The sequence below is a fragment of the Palaemon carinicauda genome, chromosome 5, assembly GCF_036898095.1.
Source record: "Palaemon carinicauda isolate YSFRI2023 chromosome 5, ASM3689809v2, whole genome shotgun sequence".
NCBI classification, from domain to species: Eukaryota; Metazoa; Arthropoda; class Malacostraca; order Decapoda; family Palaemonidae; genus Palaemon; species Palaemon carinicauda.
This window is the reverse complement of record NC_090729.1, coordinates 123,625,100-123,648,158: the sequence shown is the minus strand read 5'-3', so window position 1 is coordinate 123,648,158 and position 23,059 is coordinate 123,625,100. Positions and strand designations below refer to the sequence as shown.

The following is a 23,059-nucleotide window of genomic DNA, read 5'->3' as shown; positions in this document are numbered from 1 at the left end:
TATATATATATATATATATTACGGCTGGCAGATTACGTAAATTCCAGAGCTCCAAAACTCACCTGCTTTTATTACATAATTTGATACACAATAGAAAAACTCCGAGCTCTGAGAATAATACGCAACTCCCAGACAATAATATATATGAAAACGGAATGTCTTTACTTTACACTCAAAACAAACTGGGTGATTACTTTATAAGAACTATTCTAAAATCAACCTCTTGCTTCAGTTTTTAGTCAGAGGATACGAGCAAATCACGGAAAAAAAAAATATTGGTGATCGAAATAACACACACTTTACAAAAATAAATATATTCTATATAAATTTAACAATTCAAAATTAACACCAAAATAAATCACTCGAAATATTTAATCTGAACTAAACCTTAGACTAAAACCAAAAAAATGATACTCTACAGAAATTATACAATCACTGGTTTCACTGGAAATTAATTTCTGAAAATATTTAATTATGACAATTAATGAAAAAAGTTAACACTTTAACACACCTATACGTAATTATCACTCACATCTTTTGGCTAGGCTAGATCTCTTCTGTCTCCTATGTATTGCTAGGTCCTTCTATATATATAAATCTAATTCATCTAGAAATTTCTAGTAAATTATTCTCGTGGCGTGCGGGCATGGTTCTAGCGACGTAACGTTGCCAACTTAGTAATTTGAATAAGGGGTACTACGTTGCTTGCGAGGCAACTCTCTCTCTCTTGGCTATCTCCGCTCACCTCCTCTCACAACATTAAAAAAAAGAATAAACCTTAGTCTAGAATTTTCCTGTCTCTTCTATCTACATGAAAACATGATGAAATCCCTCGTGCTACCTCGTGTGTGTCGTACAGCATACCTTAACAAGATTACGTAAGACTTCATAACAAAACTATGTGAAATAAAAAGTTAATTCTTTAAAATGATGAAAATTTACATATTCAGAACTGAATGAAAGTACAATTAAAGGCATGACGAAAGTCTTATGTCATTTACATACATTAATTAATCATATGTGAGTGGAACTCACCTTACGAGCTGGCTATACATCTCTTAAATACACAAATAAAATATGTTGATAAAATATTCTACTTTCATGAAGACCAGTTTCGTATGAATATATATATATATATATATATATATATATATATATATATATATATATATATATATATATATATATATATATATAGATGTGTCTGTGCATGTGTATATGTGTGTATGGTCAGTCTTTACGGCATTGCCCTGCTAGGGAATTATAACTGTCGCTTATCTCTGCCATTTATGGGTGACCTTTAAACGCCTTTAAGCATACCAATACCTACAGAATAATACAAGTCATAAGCCCTCTTCACTTTCAGAGGCATCATTCCACACTATCTTGGATCCAGAATTGTTAGCGTTTTCATACTCTGCCATATTATCATCACTGTCACTCTTAGCCTCATGACTATTAGTTCTTCATTTTCAAAGAGGACATTGGGGTTGGGAGGTCCAATGAACCAGACAGAAAGTAGCTTCCATCCTTAATCTTCCAGCGCAATGCAGTTTGTAGTAGACAGTCTTGGAACATGGTAGAAAGAGAGTGCAGCCAACCTTCATAAAATTCTTCATTGGAGCTTTCTAAGATCAATAAAAATTGTAAAGACTAAATAACTTATCGAAAGCGTTTAAAATCTGCATGTGTCCCCATACGAATGGGGAAAAAAAGCACGCTAATAGAAGAAGAAGAAGAAGATTCTCTAAAGCCACAAAGAATTAATGATCAGAATATAATTCACTGTCTTCACCTCTATTTCTAATAAGTCTTCATTGCTCTAAGACCACACATCTGATACAACTACAAGAAATTCAACACACCATTAAGAAATATATTCTCATTACCTCATCCACTTCTCCAGTCATTTGATACAACTTTGCATTCCTGGCCTCAAATTTGTCCATCATTCCCTTCAAACCAAACAAGGTACAGAGAAATCCTTCTGCCACAGTCTAATCTGGTCCTTCTTTTAACATTACGTTTCTGAAGAATTTAATGAATGTCCCCTTAATGTCTTGCTCCAGGATTTCGAATAGCTTGATTTTGCCTTTCGTGTAGAACAATGCATTAATGTCACAGCCAGTGAATGCATAAAGATCTGGCATTGCAGATCTAGACCTTGGTGCTTGGCGTCTAAGGCAGCAACAATACCACTGCCTTCAATATGTTGCTGGCTGTTTCCAGATCCCCACTCCATGATAATGCTTAGTGATGTTGGCTGCTCTGGATCTGTCAGCCAACTCCCCAGCATTCCCACAAGACTTACCATTACATCAGTGTCAGATGCTCTACTTATAAAATTGCCTGGCATATGATCTGTATGGAATACAAAGAGCACATCGGTTTCTTCAAGGATGCCTTGTAAGATGACAAGGTGTTCCAGTCTTTTTCTTTTCACAATTGTTGTAGGAAACACTGACGCATTTCCCACCATACAACACGACGAGGGTCTTCTCCATAATTGTTCTGACATTCCTTTAGCAGAAACTTTGCCAGCTGTTCCTTGAATATGACATTATCCAGAAGTTTCTTGCAGTTCTTTTTAGGAGCTTGTGCAGAGCCTACAATGACAAATGGTTTATCATTTGCTCCTCGTAGATTACTCTCATTCAGCTTCAGTGACATAGGTTTAAGACTTAGATTTCATTTCCATAGAATGTGACCAGCTCTTCTGCAGGACAAGAAAGAGTGGATCAGTAATCTCCTGTCAATAAAAATGGCATTAATGGTCGCCAGAGGTGTGTGTGTGTGTGAAACCATACTGCTTATGGAGCTTATTCTTCTCTATCTTCAGCAGTGAAGCATCGGAATGTGCAATGGACAATGGATAGTCAATGATCAGGAATGACATTACATTCTTCAGGCTGAATGCAGTCTTCTTGGAGATAGCAACAAGTATTGGGATGAATACATCCCTCAGGCTTTCAGCAGCATCTGTTATTCCCTTAGGATTTGGGCATTTCCTGGAATTTTCCAGCACAAAGTTGGCCATCTTTCTCCACTTGATCGGCTTAAAAACATGTGTATTCTCCTTCAAATTTCGAACAAGGGGTGTGATCAGCATCAAGGCTTTCAGTAAAGCACAAGGCATCTGACACGGCCTTCCCTGAAGCAACATTCAAAAGGTGGGGCAGTTGTTTTATGTTAAGCTCATCGATCATAGTTTTAGCCTCTTACTACTGACTCAAATAACCAAACTCCACACATTAAAACAGTGATACACACCTTCACACAGGTAACTAAATGAATAGACTAGCCTGGCCAGAGCAAGATACATGTTCCCTGCCTATGAAAAGTACGTAACTAGTGCATGTACTGGCGTAGCCTGTCAACTGATTCAGCTCATTGCTTGTAGTTACCCGTATATTGTAGCCACATACTACTCCCTCCAAGGTCTCTCTCTCTCTCTCTCTCTCTCTCTCTCTCTCTCTCTCTCTCTCTCTCTCTCTCTCTCTCTCTCTCTCTCTCTCTCATAAATTGTCATTTCATGTGGCAGATATGAGAAAAGAAATGAAAAAATATCTAGGGATTTCCTGGGTTTCCACAAATATATAATGCTATGTATGTATGTAAGTATGTAAGTATGTATTTATGTTTGTATGTATGTATGTATTTGTATATTTATATATAATATATATATATATATATATATATATATATATATATATATATATATATATATATATATATATATACAATGTGTTTCCTACAGGAAATCATCTTATTTTTGTAGTTTCTTCAGATTCTCCAGTGTAAACCAATTACAATCAATTATTCCAAAATGGCATTTTATAGGTTACGAGACAATGGAAACGGGAAAAAGAAAAATGATAATAATTCAGAGATTTCAAAAATCCATTAAAGATTACAATAAGGATATTAAATGAGGTTTTACTTATGTATATTCTGCCACTCGTGTTTCATACATCCTCATACACTGTAATACTATTGCTTTTTATCTCTCACTCTCTCCTGCACGGATAATAGAAAAATCTGTTTAAGCTTGCCATGACATGTTTTACATTGCTGGAATTATTGGGCCACGTTCCCATCAACTGTTAGTATTTAAGCTCATTATCTTATTGAAAAAAAGTACTTGCATGTAAAAAGCCATAGCATTGCAGTGTATGACCGTGTATGAAACACGTGTGGTGCAATACACACGCACACATACGAGAAGGTATGCACCACCATGGAGACCATCAGCATCGCTGGCTCACGCAGAAGGTGAGATTCAAATTACATTCTCCGTTCAAGCAGAAAAAGGATTTTCAAAAGTGTGAAATGATGGACAGGATTAGAAATGAAACTACAGGTATAAAAGAGATTACTCGAGTGCCATATGTGAATGAAACCATGGTGAAGGGCAGATGGAGATGGTATGGGCAAGCTCCTCGAACTCCCCAAGAGAGATAAGTTCACCAAACTTTTAACTGTGCTCCACAAGGCACTAGAAGAGTTGCAAGATCCAGACCTACATGACAGAGGACTATGCAGCGTGAAGAGGGAGGTGATGAATGGAGAAGTATTGATTTGAAAGCTCAAGATAGAGACGACTGGCGAAATCTAACCGAGGCCCCTTTGCGTCAATAGGGGTGGGAGGAGATGATGATAATGAAGTGATGGACAGGGATGTCCCTAAACATCTGCAACCATACGCTCTAAAAGGAATACATGAAAATAAATGCGTGTGTGTATATATATATATATATATATATATATATATATATATATATATATGTGTGTGTGTGTGTGTGTGTGTGTGTGTGTGTGAATAGATACACTCAATAATTTGGCATAATACTTTCCTTAAGAGACATCTTCATTGCAAGTATTCGGATAATAATTTCTTAATTCTTTGCCAAACTTTTTTTATCCTCAAGTCTTCTAAGCTAGGTACACACGTTGCACAGAGTATTGAGGTGGGTCATCCTTTTTTATAATTATAATACTTGCTAAGCTACAACCCTAGTTGGAAAAGCGGTATGCTATAAGTCCATGGGACCCATCAGGGAAGATGGCAATGGAGTCATCTTGCTCAATCATCTTATGAAACACCAGTGCCTAATCCATACATCGTCATCAGTGTCCCTTAATAGAAAAGGAGGCAATTTATATTAAAGTTAATAAATAAATATAATAAAACGTATAATAAATACAATCATCATCATCTCCTACGCCTAGTGACGCAAAGGGCCTCGGTTAGATTTCGCCAGTCATCTCTGTCTTGAACTTTTCATTCAACACTTCTCCATTCATCTCCTACTTCACGCTTCATAGTCCTCAGCCATGTAGGCTTGGGTATCCAACTCTTCTAGTGCCTTGTGGAGCCCAGTTGAAAGTTTGATGAACTGATCTCTCTTGGGGAGTGCGAAGAGCATGCCCAAACCATCTCCATCTACCCCTCATCATGATCTCATCCACATATAGCACTAGAATAATCTCTTACAGTTTCATTTCTAATCCTGTCCTGCCATTCAACTCCCAATATCCTCCTGCGGGCTTTGTTCTCAAATCTACTAAATCTATTGCAGATTGTTTCATTGTCATACCATGACTCAAGTCCATAGAGTAAAACCTATCTCACTAAACTAATATATAGTCTGATTTTTATATGTAATTTCAGGAGATTTGATTTCCCAATTTTTCTTAACCTAGCCATTGTCTGATATGCTTTTTTCAATCTTTCACTAAACTCTAATTCTAAAGACCCTGTATTGGAGATCATAGTTCCTAAATACTAAAATGATTCTACCTCATTAATCCTTTCTCCCTCCAATGATATTTCATCTTCCATCACATACTCTGTTCTCATCATCTCTTGTCTTTCTTCTATAAATCTTCAGCCCAACCTCGTGTGATATTTCATGCACTCTGGTAAGCAAGCATTGCAAATACTGTGGTGTTCTGCTAACAAGGACAGCATCATCAGCAGACTCTAGGTTTGCTAAATTCCTGTCACTAATCCAGTGCAATTCTTCTCCACCATCTCCGACTGTTCTACGCATTACAAAATCCATGAGGATGATAAACAACATAGGGGACAACACATTCCCTTGGAGTACTCTGCTATTCACAAGAAATTCATTGGATAAGACTATATTAACATTAACTTTGCACTTGCTATGCTCATGTACAGACTTAATGAAATTTACATATTTAAGAGGAATTCCATAATAACGAGGGACTCTCCACAAAATTGGACAGCGCAATATTTTTCATAGTCCACAAATATAATAGATAAAATGATATAAATAAATTGTGAAATAAAAATCTGTGATAAATATAAAGTTAAATCTTATCTATAAAAACTATATTTCTTAAAAATGTTAAAATACGATAAAATATCAAAAGATTTGATGTAAAAAGTCAATGCTGAGTTGAAATGTTGTAAATTTTATACATGAATATTACGAGTATATCCAATATCTGACCTGAGCGTTGGTAGATCTTTTAAAAATCATACGTACTTCAAAGACAATTGGTACTTTTATTTTCTCTTCCATAAATTTCTCTCATTTCTCTAAAACATCTAATTCGATCCTTTCAGCTTGTACGATTATCCCTCAAGTGGGCGTGGTCTCTTCTGGAGGACGAAAACCTTGACCTCCAGATTGTCTACTTGGCTCGTGACCCACGGGCTGTCTTAGAGTAAGTTTGGCATGTCATTGAATCTCTTGTAAACTAATTTGTACCCTTTCATGAAATTAATAATGTTCGCAACTGCTCTGTATCGCAGTTTATTCCAACCTCATATATTTTATTAAATGAATCAGACATAATTCCTAAAACAATTCATTCATAAACGAATCATCTATATACCTAGCTTTATTGAACCAATAACAATTGACTAACTTAATTGAAATGTATAAAATACTTAAAAGGACAATTTTTTAAACAAGCCTTCAAACGGAGTATAAATGACATTACTTTATAATCCTCATGCGACTATCTAGAAAGAACACTCATTAACAGTTGATTGTGTGGATTCTTGGGAGTTTTTGACATTGAATTCAGTTAAAATCCTACAAATTAATAGAAAACATAATTAGGCCATGGCACATCCCTTAAAATTTAAATCTACAGTATGTTGAATGTTATCACAACAATTCTTATGTAAAACATCGTTGGTGTTATGCTAACAAATGATACTTTATTTTCTAGGGAAGCTGGATTTAGCTATAAGAAATGGTCGAGTGCTGGCTATTTTTTCCTTTGTCTCTGTGTAACTAGGATATTGGGAGCTGGGGCATAACAACCTACGATTAAAATGTGAACTTCATTTCATTATGCAAGTCCATTGTTTACATTTTGGATGCTGATGGCGGGTTACAGGACATGTGATGTTTGCCATCACGTGTGGCAACAATTATGTTATTCCAGCATGACTGTCGTCACAAAAAGACGTTGCGCGGAGGGGGAGTTCTATTTCAAAATTTATTTCAATTTCAATAAGATCAGTAACTGATAACTAAAAATAAAATATATCGCGAAAATAATGGCTCATATGGTTGGCGTTCGCCGCACATCCGCGGGAAAAGGAAAAAGGATGGTAAATACCCGTATATGATACTTTAACCTTTAGCCGAATACATAAACTCTATATTGTTCTATCCAGCTGCCTTGTGTTTCATACATATCAGACCATGAATATTAGGGCTCAATACCCGTTCATAGATTTCCTAACCTACCCCCAACACCATACAATAACAATTAGGGGGGATCGCAATGGGAAACCGGGGTTTATTATTATTATTATTATTAATAGCCAAGCTAGAATCCTAGTTGGAAAAGCAAGATGCTATAAGCCCAAGGGCTCCAACAGGGAAAAATAGCCGAGTGAGGAGAGGAAATAAGGAAATAAATAAACGACATAAGTAATGAAAAATTAAAATGAAATATTTTAAAAAACATTAACAACATTAAAATAGATAATTCATATATAACTCTAAAAAGAATTATGTCAGCCTGTTCAACATAAAAACATTTGCTGCAAGTGTGAACTTTTGAAGTTCTACGGATTCAACTACCCAATCACGAAGATCATTCCACAACTTGGTCACAGCTGGAATAAAACTTCTAGAATACTGTGTAGTATTGAGTCTCATGATGGAGAAGGCCTGTCTATCAGAATTAACTGCATACCTGGTATTACGAAGAGGATGGAACTGTCCAGGAAGATCTGAATTTAAAGGATGGTCAGAGTTATGAAAAATCTTATGCAACATGCATAATGAAGTAATTGAACGACAGTGCCAAAGAATAAGAAATTTAAAAGACCGTCAGTTCCTGTCCAACCAATTAAGATGAGAATCAGCAGCTGAAAACCAATAGAATGAACTCCACTGTGAGAAACATCTTGTGATGGTAGTCATGTTGGAACTAAGCGGAGGGGAAAATAGCTATTGTAAAACAACATCTGGGAACGTATGCGCAAATATTTTGAAGCTCTCAATTCGTTCAAAAAGCTAGCTAGTTATTATATCATACATAAAACAGAAGAGCTGCCCAAAGTGAATGCAAACAACGAGCAGTAACTCACATAACAATAACATTCCAAAAGTAAACAATGGACTAGGGCAATGAAATGGTGTTAAACTGGAGTTCATTGATATGGCCCAATCCTCTTTAATCATACCATAAAAAGGTGTTAAAATATCCAGCACTTGCTTCATTTTTCATAGTGAATTTTAGTGTTATATTTCAACCGAAAGGAGAATATGTTTATTTGCAAGCAAAGCGAGCCAGGCAGAGCAATGACCTTTTGAGGGTCCTGATATAAATTACAGGTAATTATACTTCCATTTCACACCAATTACAAGTGTTAAATATGTTCACACCGGCACTTGCGTTTTTAATACATTTCTGGCCATTAATATTGCTGAAAATGCTTCTTCTTTTGGCGATTTCCTTACCAAAAGCCACGGTTTCCCTCAGTCTCGGCTCATCTCCCAGACTAAGAGGATTACTCTCCCCGCTCAGAAACCTCCTTACCCGGCACAGTGAACACTGTCTTCTTGTCACGGGGGACTCCCAGGTCCCCTGCCTACTTCCCAGCTGAAATTTTTGGTCGAGACTCTGAACAAACTAGCTGAAATTTTCGGCTGTGACTACAGAAAATTGCAGAGTTATTATGTCTCTAGCGAACCCACAGCTAAAAGACTTTGCAAGAGCACTTTATCCAATATGGATCACCCACTGCAGGAAACTGTACTGCTCCTCCACTGCAGATTGCAACTGACCAGAGTGCAGAATATATCGCAGCTACAGGAAAGAACTTAACAGCCATGTGGGTTTTGTGCCTAAGAATGACCCATTATTGGCCCAGCACCCCAAGAAATGTAAATGCTCGGACTGCAACTTACAGTAGCATGTATCCCCTTTCTTATGGATATGAAGACCAGGCCACAATACCTGGATATTCCAAAGCAAGATACAAATGCACCTTACTTAAAAATCCTTAAGATACCACGACAGGTGCAAAGGGTTATGAAAAACTCTGCAACTGGATATTTAGTGAAACTGAACCTCACCGAAATGGATGTTCCTGTAAGCTATGTCTTCATGAAATTTGGCTCTCCTGGCAACCTTCAGAGACGACACCTCCAACCATCTCAACTCAAAGTTTCTGTACCAGCCGCCACCCAACTGACCTCAACCCACATTTCTTCACCAGCTGCTACTCCACTGACCTCAACTCCAGAACCTATGGCCAGCATATCAGCCATGGACCTTGATTCCTCTAGAGACACTTTGGCATCTGAACAGGCAGCATCGCAACTGGACGATTGCAACTGCACCCGATGCTTGTCTCAAATTCTAAGGGAAGCCTCATTCACCCTACAAACTGCTACAACCAACCCTACTCCAGACCCAAATAAAATCGCTACTGTGGAGCCAGTTCCAGACCCTCTGCCAGCTCTCACTGTTCTGAAGCAGCTCCCAAAATTTTAAATTGGCAGCTGTGGAAGGTGCACCTTCATATGCAGCAGTAGCTGCCATAGCAACTGCCAATTCTGGTATCAAGTTAACAGTTAAAGCCAACCTCAAAGTGCATTTAATCATCACCCCAAAGGACCACAATAGTGCCAGCCTTCTTCAGCGGAAATTCTCCCTGGTCTTTCTGGACCCAGAGAAGAAATTAAGGGAGGCAGTTTTCTGCCACTTCTCAACCAAAATGCCACTGTCCTTCATCACTGACTGCAGCTATGTCGCCAATGCTGAAAGGCGACTGGACCACCGCAAACAGCCCACCAAGGGAGTGACTGTCACCTTTTTTGGGCAAATTCCTAAATCACTGGACCTTGAACTGTGGGGAGACTTCCCCATAAAGCACTTCAAAAACAACCCATTGCATTGTTTCAACTGCCAACGTTTTGGACACCATAAGGAGGACTGCAAGAGCCCTACGGTCTGTGGAGTCTGCAGCCGCCGTCATCCAACTCAAACTTGTATAGATGCACACCAAGGAGGGTTAGAGACCCAAGCCAAATGCTCCAACTGTGCTGGATCCCACCATGCCTGGAACAGGAGGTGTCCAGAGTTCCTGAAAAGGCTACCAGCACCACAGACTGGCCCCCTACAACTACAACAGCAGCACTGCAGCAGCTGCCAAAGCCCCAACGAGCTCCATGTTCCAGACCTCCTCCTCGTCCTCCGGTGGTTTCCGATCCAGTTGCTCCTACTACAACCACTACCCATGCCCAAACACCTGCCAATGCTCCTATCCCAATCATCAATCCTGCTTCCACTCCTACCCAGATTCCTCCTCCTTCACCTTCAATCTCCTCCATCATTTCCCAAGCTGAGTCCTTGCCAGTTGAAATGGTGATCCTCTTGATTCTACAGCTAGTACTGAAAGTCTGCAACCATGCTCAGACTCCCTCCAACTCAGTTGAATCCCTCCTCTCTCCCCTAGTAACACCCCCCATTGAGCAGGGATAAGCAACTATGCTTTAAACTGCTCCTTTTCTCTACTACTAAAGTTCCTTCTCTCCTCTCCCAGTCTCTTCTACTTACTGGGACTTGCTACTGTCATCACTTTTACCTACCACTAAAACTTTTCATTTCGGTTCCAGTATGGACCTGGTTTCCTGGTCCTTCTGGTGGTCATGCTCTTGGTGGTGAGCAGCCGCACCTCCCTGCCTGCAGTTACGCTCAAGGAGCTGAACGACTATGTGTCCAGGTGATGAGCCTGTTGTTTTTGAGCTTGCTGTTGGGCAAACTGATTATCTGTATTGTGGAACAGCTCTGAGCAGAACAACTGTTTAAAAAAAGAAGTTTCTCATGAGCCGGGAACTTGCAGAACCGATCGTAAGGTCGAGGCTGCACCTGTTTTGGGGGCTATGACTTAGTGTCTAAGTCTATATCAACCAACCAACCATGGTTTCCCACTGGAATCTCCTATAATTGATTCATGTGTGGGTAAGAAAACTCATAGACGAGGGGAATGCCCCAATATTTATGGTCAGAAATGGCTAAAATGCAAGATAGCCAGTTAGAAAATTTATGGTTCATGTATTTCCCTAGAAATTGAAGTATCTTATATTTACCAATTATTGATTCTTCTATACTCATGTCATTTCTAGTAAAATTATAGAATAATCTCCACCCTCTCCACCCCCACGCACACAAACAGGCATAATATGAAAAACAACGTAGTGATGGTCCTAATACTACCAAAGTAGTGGGAACCAAAAGGTGCCAGAGAGTTTTAAGATGCTTTTCAGCAATGACATATTTATCCTAAGGGTTTTCTTTTCCCTTCCCTTAAAAGGTCCCGGTCTAAAAAGCCCTTCTGCCAAGATGAGACATGCAGAAATCCAAAGACAGTTTGCAGGTTACTTGAAGATGACCTTCGCGAAGCCAAGAAAATGGAGCTGGCGTTTCCAAAAAAGTAATTACAGTACTTTCATTTCATGTCGCATCGCCTAGTTTCACAGATTCCCTGTTCGACTAAGTATACTTTACCGAGATAAAATACTCACTATAAAAAAAGTTAGTCTAAACCCCACTGTTATCAATTTTATTATTATTATTATTATTATCATTATTATTATAAATCATTAATTTTCTTCATCTAAATAAACCCCCTTTTGATTACGACTTCAAATGAGGACCAAAATACTGTTAAGCGTGAGAAAATTTTTTATTTTTTTCATTCAGTGTAATTCTTATTTCTCCCTTCAATTTAAAAGAAATAAACAAATGTTTCAAAATACTCAATAGAAACGATAAAAATACTAGCTATATTTTACAAGTAGATGATATCATATAGTATATCTCAAACATGTATGGTTGGCTTTTTAAATATCAATATGAATGGTTTTTTTTTTTTTATACTATGATTAAGGGAAAGCTATGAAAACGCAACTTTCCCAAAGATCGTCATGATTATGAGTAAGCAGATACAATGAATCACACAAAGCTTTTCCTATTCAACAATTTAAAAATAAGATAGCTTACTATGAGGGGAAGATGCTGAAATGTGACATTTTTTGTTCATCCTTTGATATAAAACTAACTAGTATTCATTTTCCCAACAGATTTAAATTCATACAGTACGAGAAAGTATGCGACGACCTGTTCAAAAACCTCAAGGATATCATGTCCTTCGCTGGCCTCGAAATATCTGTTAGTCAGATGAATCTCATCAACAGGAAGGAAATCAATCTCACCCATCGTTTCACCACGAGGAAAAATTCTTCGCTACAGGTCAACAGATGGCGCATGATGGCACCTTTCGGTCGGGTTCTCTCACACCAGAGGGAGTGCCTCAAGCCTCTCTCTAAATTAGGTCTTCGCATATTTAAATCAGAAAAGAAATTTTCAAACCTATCTTTGCCGTTGATGGTATCGGGAGACAACGAACAATAGCAATAGAGCATCCAAGTTAATAAGTTTCAATCTAAAGTAGGGTTGATTTATGACCATATTTCCTCTATAATTTACATGTAGTAAGACACCAATTGTAATAATTTAGATCTAGGATAAGAGAAACAAATGAATTATAATTACTCTACTTCTTAAGAGCATCATGAAACCGTTAAATTTAAATCGATGTTAAGAAAAATAAAGAGCAGGATGGCCAGGGCAGCAGCCACCCGTTGAGATACTACCGCTAGAATTACTGGGTCCTTTGACTGACCAGACAGTACTACATTTGATCCCTTTCTCTGGTTACGGCTCATTTGTCTTTGCCTACACATAAACCGAATAGCTTTACACATCCTCCTTTGTGCTCATACATTGACTGAAATCAAGAGTGTTGGTGATATATATTCATCATAAATAACCACGTGATGCAACTCACAATTCAGCTATCATGATGGAGAGGGGTTTATTTCAAGTCTATGAAAAGATTCGTGAATTCGACAGATTCCTGTCGAATTCACGTGACATGGTTGGTTTCGACCTGGCCTTTCATTAGAAGGGGCTAGCGTTCGATCCCAGGTATGAGGTAGAAATTTATTTCTATTTGAACACGATGTTGTGTTGATATTAATCCATATTGACTCATTAGGGGTAATTTGAATGAATTACTACCAATTGTGTCACGTGGTGGCCCGGGAAATTGGGTAAAACTCGCTGGTAAGAGACTGATGTCTCGCCAGGTAAATCCTCGGACAGCTGGTAGCGGTCAGGTTCCAATTTCTTTTATGGGCTCTCGTGACATGGTTGGTTTCGACCTGGCCTTTCATTAGAAGGGGCTAGCGTTCAATCCCAAGTATGAGGTAGAAATTTATTTCTATTTGAACACGATGTTGTGTTGATATTAATCCATATATATATATATATATATATATATATATATATATATATATATATATATATATATATATATATATATATATATATATATATATATATATAAATGAGCACATTTCATTCTCCTTTCCAGGATACCTGAATTGATACACAAATTATAAACAGGTAATATCACCTAAAGCTACATGCTGAGAATGCAATTACAAGCGACTACTTTTTCCTACTGAACAGAATGTAACCAAAAGATTAAAAGATACCAGGTAGACTAAGGATATCCAATGAACAAAGCCTCCCCAATTTACCATACCAAATGTATCTAATGAGCCTAATGGACTTTATGCACCCTTAAGGATAAAATCAACCATTTTTACCCATTATATTAAATGCAACCAACATACCTAATGACCAAAATATACTCAACTGACGAAATGTAACTATTTGGCACATACAATACATTGTGTCAACTCCCCATGTTGAGTTCATTGGGAAGAGTTAGTCTTCAGAATGTATTTTATTTATTGTGTTCATCAGCATGGACTATTACCTTGTATTGCATGTGTTTCATACACACTCATACACTGTAACGTTACTGCTTTTTTTTAATCTCTTGCTCTTCCCCACACTGATAATAGAAACCCGTTTAAGCTTGTTATAGCATCTTTTATACTGTTTGAAGTTTGTCCCATTTGTGACGGCCGAGAGAGGGTTGTGAACTCAAAGGCAGGATGCAATCAACTGAGTTGTTTATTAGGGAACACTCTCCTTTATATACAAAACCTCAAGGCAACAGGACATAATAGGCTATGTTCGAGAGACAGACAATGTTACAGAGCAAAACCGGGGACATGATCATTCAGGTTCTTTTTAGTGCGAGGGAAGAGCGCAGATACAAGCATAATATATACAAAATAATTATGTACAATTGTGTGACACACGGTTGGTACATGGCTCCCCCCCTAAAAATGACATACTGTACATGTTAAATAGAGCGCCCTGATCTAGAGAGGCGAACTGTAGGCGGGTCATCTGGCAGAAGATAAGTAGGTTTTAGACGATCAATGGAGACCCAGTCTTCTTTGCCACAAATGTTTAGTAGGAATGCTTTCGGACTGCGTCGGATCACAAGGAAAGGGCCCGTGTAAGGGTGTAAGGGGGCGTTAGTGGTGGCTTGCTAGTGTCGTTGCGCAGGAAGACGTGCGTTGCAGAGTGCAAGTCCGTTGGTATGTGATACTTCGCTGGGGGCTTGTAAGTCTGGCGGCACGGAGTAAATTTTCCCACGACGTGACGTATGTGCTGAAGATCGTCGGAGGAGGTTGTAGAAGGAAAAAATTCGGCAGGGACGACCAACGGGTCGCCATACACCATTTCAGCTGCCGAGACGTCGAGGGCGTCTTTAGGAGTGGTCCTTAGTCCAAGGAGGACCCAGGGAAGCTGAGTAAACCAGTTGCAATCCTTGCAGCGGGACATCAAAGCTGCTTTGAGGGTGCAATGAAAACGTTCAACCATTCCATTGGCAGCGGGGTTGTAGGCCGTTGTCTGATGTAGGGTGATGCCCAGGAGATTCGCTAATGACGTCCACAATTGAGAGGTGAAAGTGGTTCCCCTGTCAAAAGTAATATGCTCAGGGATACCGTATCTTGAAATCCATCCAGAGAGTAAGGCAGATGTACATGAGGCGGACGTTGCAGTTTCCATGGGAATGGCTTCAGGCCAAAGAGTGGAGCTGTCGATGACGCTAAACAGGTAACGATGTCCTTGTGATGTGGGTAGGGGGCCTACAACGTCGACGTGAATGTATGCGAAACGACGCTGAGGTTGAGGAAATGTGCCCACTCCTGAATCCGTGTGTCGATGTACTTTGGAAATTTGGCAAGAAGTACAGGCGCGGACCCAATCCTTAGCATCCTTAGAAATGCCGTGCCCAATGAACTTTGCCTTCAGCAGCTGTGCAGTAGAAACGCACGAGGGATGTGAAAGGTCGTGAATTAAATCAAACACCTGTCGGCGCATGGGAGCAGGAATCCAAGGTCGCGGTCTACCAGTACTGACGTCACAGAGGAGGGTGGTGTTGGAGTCTTCGAGGGGAAAGTCTTCCCAACGGAGGGACGTGCAGGATGTCCTACAAGCTTGATACTCTGGATCCTGTCGTTGGGCTTCAGCCAGGGCGTTGTAATCCAATCCCAGTTGAACGGCAGCCAACGTGTTTCTTGACAGAGCATCGGCAACGGGATTCATTTTCCCAGGGACGTATTGGAGGGTGCAATTGTATTCAGCCACGCCGGAGAGATGTAGGCGTTGACGGGCGGACCAGGCGGCAGACTGTCGAGTGAAGGCCTGCACCAGAGGCATGTGGTCTGTGCGAATGACGAAGGGCGTACCTTCTAAGAAATGGCGAAAGTGACGGACAGCCAAGTGCACCGCCAGCAATTCTCGATCGAAGGTAGAATAACCCGATTCTGCCTTGGACAGTTTTCTGCTGAAGAAGGCCAATGGGCGGGGCGAACCTTTGACCACCTGCTCGAGTACTGCACCAATAGCGACGTCGCTGGCATCGGTGGAGAGAAGGAGAGGGGCGTGTGGGATAGGAAAAGTGAGAGCCGCAGCAGTTGATAGGGCCTTCTTTGCATTGCAGAAGGCTGCTTCTTGAAGGGGACCCCACTTCAGGTCCTTTGGCTTGCCCTTGAGGGAAGCGTAGAGGGGAGCAAGAGTGGCGGCAATGGCTGGCAGAAAACGGTGATAATAGTTGATCATGCCCAAGAATTCCTGCAGAGCTTTGACGGTCGAGGGCGCGGGGAAGTTCTGAACGGCTGCTACCTTCTCAGGGAGGGGATGGACTCCTTCAGGAGTGATATGGTGCCCTAAGAACGACACTTCGTTGGCGCCAAAGGTACACTTGTCGTACCGGACTACAAGGCCGTTTTGTTGCAGGCGGTCGAGCACGATGTGCAGGTGACGGAGGTGTTCCTCTTTTGAGGAGGAGAACACAAGTATGTCGTCCACATAACATACACAGAAAGGGAGGTCCCCTAAGATGCCATCCATGAGACGTTGAAACGTTGCCCCAGCATTACGAAGGCCAAAACAGGAGTAATTAAAGGTGTATGTACCAAACGGAGTGGTGATGGCGGTCTTGGGGATGCCTTCTGGGTTCATAGGCACCTGATAATACCCCTTCAGGAGGTCGAGCGTAGAGAAAACCTTCGCTTTGTGCAGGTAGGAGGTCACGTCGGCAATGTTTGGGAGGGGGTAGTGATACGGTTCTGTTTGCATGTTCAGGCGCCTGTAATCCCCGCACGGACGGAGGGAGCCGTCTTTCTTCAGAACGATGTGTAAGGGTGACGACCATGGGCTGGAGGCCTTTTGGCAAAGGCCCATTTCCTCCATTTCGGCGAACGTCTGTTTGGCGGGTGCCAATCGTTCCGGTGCCAGACGTCTGAATTTTGCGAAGACTGGGGGTCCCGTCATCTTGATATGGTGATAAATATCGTGCTTGGCAGGAACTGTGGGCGTTTGGTGAAGTTCTGGACGGAAAACTTCCGGGTACGACGTGAGGAGGTGGGCGTAGGCATCCGTGGGTGCGCTGATGTGGAGAGCGAGGTTAGAGGGGGCGGGTTGAAGAGGTGTCGACAAGTACGAGTCTGCGTTGACCAATCGTCGGTGGGCGACATCGACCAGAAGGTGGAAATGAGAGAGGAAATCCGCACCGAGGATTGGCATTGTGACGTCAGCAACGAGAAACTTCCAATTGAATTTACCGCTTCCGAACGATAATGTGAGGTTCTCGTAACCGTAGATGGGTATCGCAGATCCGTTGGCAGCTACCAAGCGGACGTCGGCAGATGTAGACAGACTACGTCGTGCCTTGAAGAGTTTCCTTGGCAAAAGAGAACGACAAGCACCCGTGTCTACCAAAAATCGCACGCCCGTTCCTGCATCCTGTAAAAAGAAAAGATTAGAAACATGGGAGGCCACCGCCACAAGCGATGGCCTACTTACACGTTTTTTGGCCACTGACAATCCTTGGCACATTTCTTCGCGGTTGCCCCGAATCTGAAGTGGTAGTAGCAAAACTGCGGCGGATGGGAGGTAGTAAGTGGCTGTAGAAGTCGTTCGTTGGGGCGCGAGCGATTGGTGGGTGGTGGGCGGCTTTGTCGCCGCTTCGGCACGTCATGGGGTAGGCGTGTATGTCCTACGGCATTCATGTCAGCTTCGGTTGACATTGAATAGGCATCCTCGTCGTCAGGGGTGGAGGCGTTGATGGAGGTCTTGAAGTGGCTGTCCATAAGGGCGTCGGCTTTGGTCATCAAGTCCTTTATGGGTAAACTATCGACATCGGGTATGGCAGCGCGTACAGGTTCGGGTAAACGGCGTATCCAAAGGGCACGAAGTAGGTTCACCTCACGAGGAGAGCCGTCTGCGGCAGGTTGAAGGCGAGCGATACTGGTCATTTCCCTGAGGGCAAGCGAAGCCCTTTGGTCCCCCAACGGTTGTTGCAAGAGCTGAAAAAGCTTTGCTATACGGGCGGCTGGCGACGGCGAGTACTGCTGCAGAAGGTATGTTTTGAGGGCGTCATACGCTATTGGGGTGTCTTCTTGTTCACAAAGCCAGTCGGATATTTCTGGGAAGGTGTCCTCGGGTATCGCCGCGAGAACATAATCCGCTTTGGTGGTTGAGCGAGTCACGCCCCTGATACGAAACTGGACTTCTGCGCGCTGAAACCAAGCAAACGCCTCTCCGCTGGCAAACGATGAAAGTTTCAATGGAGCAGCCGCAGCACCAACTGCCGTAGAGTCCGCCATAGTACCAACGATGAAGGGGCGAGGGGGTGGGGGTGGAAGGCGGCGGGAGCGAGTCGACTTCCGGGGTCACCAATGTAACGGCTGAGAGAGGGTTGTGAACTCAAAGGCAGGATGCAATCAACTGAGTTGTTTATTAAGGAACACTCTCCTTTATATACAAAACCTCAAGGCAACAGGACATAATAGGCTATGTTCGAGAGACAGACAATGTTACAGAGCAAAACCGGAGACATGATCATTCAGGTTCTTTTTAGTGCGAGGGAAGAGCGCAGATACAAGCATAATATATACAAAATAATTATGTACAATTGTGTGACACACGGTTGGTACACATTATTTCTCTCAACTGTGTATAAAAGTTCGTTGTCTTGTTGAATAAACCTCATTTACATTCTTCTCGTCTCTCTGTTCACACTTAACAACTACCTCGCATATTGGTGACCTCCAGAGTGACAACTCCACACAGTCTTTTTCAACCATCCATTCGCCCTACCCTTTTTTTAATGCCGCCATTCGAACCTGACTCTTCAAAACACACCACCTTAATGAAAATGGGGGTGGAAGGCGGCGGGAGCGAGTCGACTTCCGGGGTCACCAATGTGACGGCTGAGAGAGGGTTGTGAACTCAAAGGCAGGATGCAATCAACTGAGTTGTTTATTAAGGAACACTCTCCTTTATATACAAAACCTCAAGGCAACAGGACATAATATGTTCGAGAGACAGACAATGTTACAGAGCAAAACCGGAGACATGATCATTCAGGTTCTTTTTAGTGCGAGGGAAGAGCGTAGATACAAGCATAATATATACAAAATAATTATGTACAATTGTGTGACACACGGTTGGTACACATTATTGCTCTCAACTGTGTATAAAAGTTCGTTGTCTTGTTGAATAAACCTCATTTACATTCTTCTCGTCTCTCTGTTCACACTTAACAACTACCTCGCATATTGGTGACCTCCAGAGTGACAACTCCACACAGTCTTTTTCAACCATCCATTCGCCCTACCCTTTTTTTAATGCCGCCATTCGAACCTGACTCTTCAAAACACACCACCTTAATGAAAATGCCACCCTTCGCCAATGGAGAAGCTTTCGCCTGGTTCCAGCGCGCTGAAGTTCAGTTTCGCATCATGGGTGTGAATCACTCAAGCAGCAAAGCACACAATGTCCTTGTGGCGATCCACAAGGAGACTTTCCCAGAAATCTCCAATTGACTTTGCGATCAAGGGGACGCCCTAAAAAAAATACCTCATGGACCAGTAATCACCATCGCCAGTCACCCGTATAACCAAGCTTTTTCAGCTCTCTGAACAGCCGTTGGGGACCAAAAGGCCTTGCTCGCCCTCAGGGAAATAACAGGTATCATTCACTTGTAACCTGCTGCTAATGTTCTCCTCGGAGAGTGAACCTATTTTGCACACTTTGGGTACAACGTCTACCCGAATCTGTACACGGCGCCATCTCCATGAGGGACCCGACAGCCAAAGTCGACGTCCTTATGAACAGCCACTTAACCACCTTCAAGACCTCATCAACGCTTCCACACCTGATGAAGAGGACAACTACTCAACATCGACCGAAGCAAACATGAATGCGGTAGAAAACAGACACCCACCCCGTGACGTGACAGCGCGGTGACAAGCTGCCCACCACCAACATATGCAACCCCTCGCGAATGTCCCAACCAACAACCTCTACAGCCATTTACTGACGCCCATCAACAGCAGTTATACTTTCGGGGCAGCTGCAAAGAAATGCGCAAACTTTTGTCAATAGCCAAAAAGAAAATTGTAAGTAGGCCATTACTTGTGGCAGTGTCCTCCTCTGTCACAAATCTTTACTTTTTACATGATGCAGGTATAGGCGTGCGGTTTATGGTAGACAATGGTGCTTGCCATTCTCTTCTACCAAGGCCACTCTTCAGGACACGAGGTAGTTATTCTAAGCCTGCTGACATCCGCCTGGCGGCTGCTAACCGATTTACGATCCCCATCCACATTTACAAGAACCTCACACTATTGTTTTTGTGCGCCATATATAATTGAAAGTTTCTTGTTACCGACGTCACATTGCCAATCCTCAGTGCGTATTACCCCTCCCATTTCCATCTCCTGGTTGATGTTGCTCCTCAACGGTTAGTCAACGCAGAAACCTCTTCAACCCGTCCCCTTCAACCTCGCTCTACATTTCAGCGCACCTACCGATGCTTACGCCCACCTACTCACGTCGTACACGGAAGTCTTCCGTCTAGAACTTCACCAAACACACAGTTCCTGTTACACACAGTATTTATCTGGAATCTGGCAAACACAGAGCCCCATAGTCTTGATATGGTTATCAAGACTATGGGGCTCTGTGTTTGCCAGATTCCAGCATCTAGTCTGGATCCGTTTGCCAACCACTAAACGAACATTAACCGAAATGGAAGAAATTGGCCTTTACCAAAAGGCCTTAAGCCCATGGTCGTCACCCCTACACACTGTCCTGAAGAAGGATGGCTCCCTGCTCCCTTATAGGGATTACAGGTGTCTGAACATACACACAGAACCGGATCACTACCGCCTCCCCAACATCGCCAATGTTAAATCCTACTTACACAAAGCGAAGGTGTTCTCCACTCTGTACCTCTTGAAAGGGTATTATCAGGTGCCCATGAACCCAGAAGACATACCCAAGATCACCATCACCACCCGCTTTGAGACTTAAACATCCAGCTACTCTTGTTACTAGTCTTTGTAATGCTTGAACTACTTTTCAATGCCTCTTGGACAGCATCTTAGGGGACCTCCCATTCAGTGTACGTTAAGTGGTATATGTTACATGGATGACACTTGTGCTCTCTTCCTCCAAAGAGGAACACCTCCGTCACCTACGCATCACTCTCGTCCGCCTGGAACAAAATGGCCTTGTGGTCCGGTACAAGTGTACCTTTGGCTTCAACAAAGTATCGTTCTTAAAGTGCCACATCACTCCTGAGGGCGTCCATCCTCTCCCTGAGAAAGTATCAGCTGTTCAGAACTTTCACATGCCTTCGACTGTAAAAGTACAAGAAGAATTCTTGGGCATGATAAACTAATATCACTGGTTCTTGCCGGTCATCGCCTCCCTCAAGGGCATGCCAAAAGACCTGAAGCGAGTCCCCCTCTTGTTTATTTATCTTTTTTTTTTTTTTTTTTGAAGTGTTGATATGTTATATATGAGAGATTTATTTTAATGTTGATACTGTTCTTAAATTATTTTATTTTCATATTAATTGCTTCTCTTATGGTTTTTTATTTCCTTATTTCCTTTCTTCACTGGGCTATTTTCCCTGTTAGAGCCCCTAGGCTTATAGCATCTTGTTTTTCCAACTAGGGTTGTAGCTTAGCTAATAATAATAATAACAATAATAATAATAATAATAATAATAATAATAATAATAATAATAATAATAATAATCGTGCTGTCGGAAAGGATATGTCATTAAAAATACTCGGTGTATGTTATTAAAATGAATATATTTAACTTGGAAGAAACAGTGAACAATCCGAATTTTGAAGTGAATTATGAAGATCCACGTTTAGTTTATACGAATAAACTTATTTTATAAGACCAGAATATAACCATTTTCAAAGACTATAGAGAAAGAAAACCAATGTGTTGAAGTCGTTAAACGATAATCAAATTATTCTTTCTTCACTATTACCTAACACCCAAGAACTTTATTTTACTGTACCCTATGCTCTGAATATTCCCCTACAATACAAATGCCCTAGCATTTGTAAAGTACACAGGACCATTGTGAGACCGGCAATGATGTATGGAGCGGAGACGTGGGCAATAAAGAAGACAGAAGAGAAGAAACTGGATGTGGCAGAGATAAGAATATTGAGATGGATGTGTGCGGTGACAAGAAGAGATAAGATACGGAATGAGGTAATTAGGGGTACCACAGGAGTTAGAAAACTATCAGATAAGATCCAAGAAAGTGGACTGAGGTGGTATGGTCATGTCATGAGAAGAGATGAACAGTATATTGGGAGGAGAGTGATGGAAATGGAGGTACAGGGAAGGAGAAGGAGAGGGAGACCAAAGCGAAGGTGGATGGACTGAATTAAAGATGACTTTCGATCAAAGGGATTTAGTTAACCGGTGATGAGGTGTGGGACAGAGGTAGATGGAGAAAGCTGACCAGAAACATCGACCCCACATATAAGTGGGAAAAGATGCAGACAAAGAAGAAGAAGGAGAAGAATAAAAATGCATTAACAACAACAAGCGGGTAATTTCCCCAGACATAAAATATTCATTTTGAGGAATGATCTTCCTCGTCGGGTAGTTGAATCGATTGAACTTCAAAAGTTCAAACTTGCAGCAAATGTTTTCATGTTGAACAGGCTGACCTAAGTCTTTTTATGGTTTATATATAACATATGTTTTGATGTTATTACTGTTTTTGGAA

At 41.4% G+C, this 23,059-nt stretch overlaps 1 pseudogene; it reads left to right on the top strand.

The window, feature by feature from the left end:
* Positions 1-13,021, top strand: part of LOC137641120 (carbohydrate sulfotransferase 3-like) — a 57,912-nt pseudogene extending 44,891 nt beyond the window's left edge.
* Positions 13,022-23,059: the final 10,038 nt, after the last annotated feature.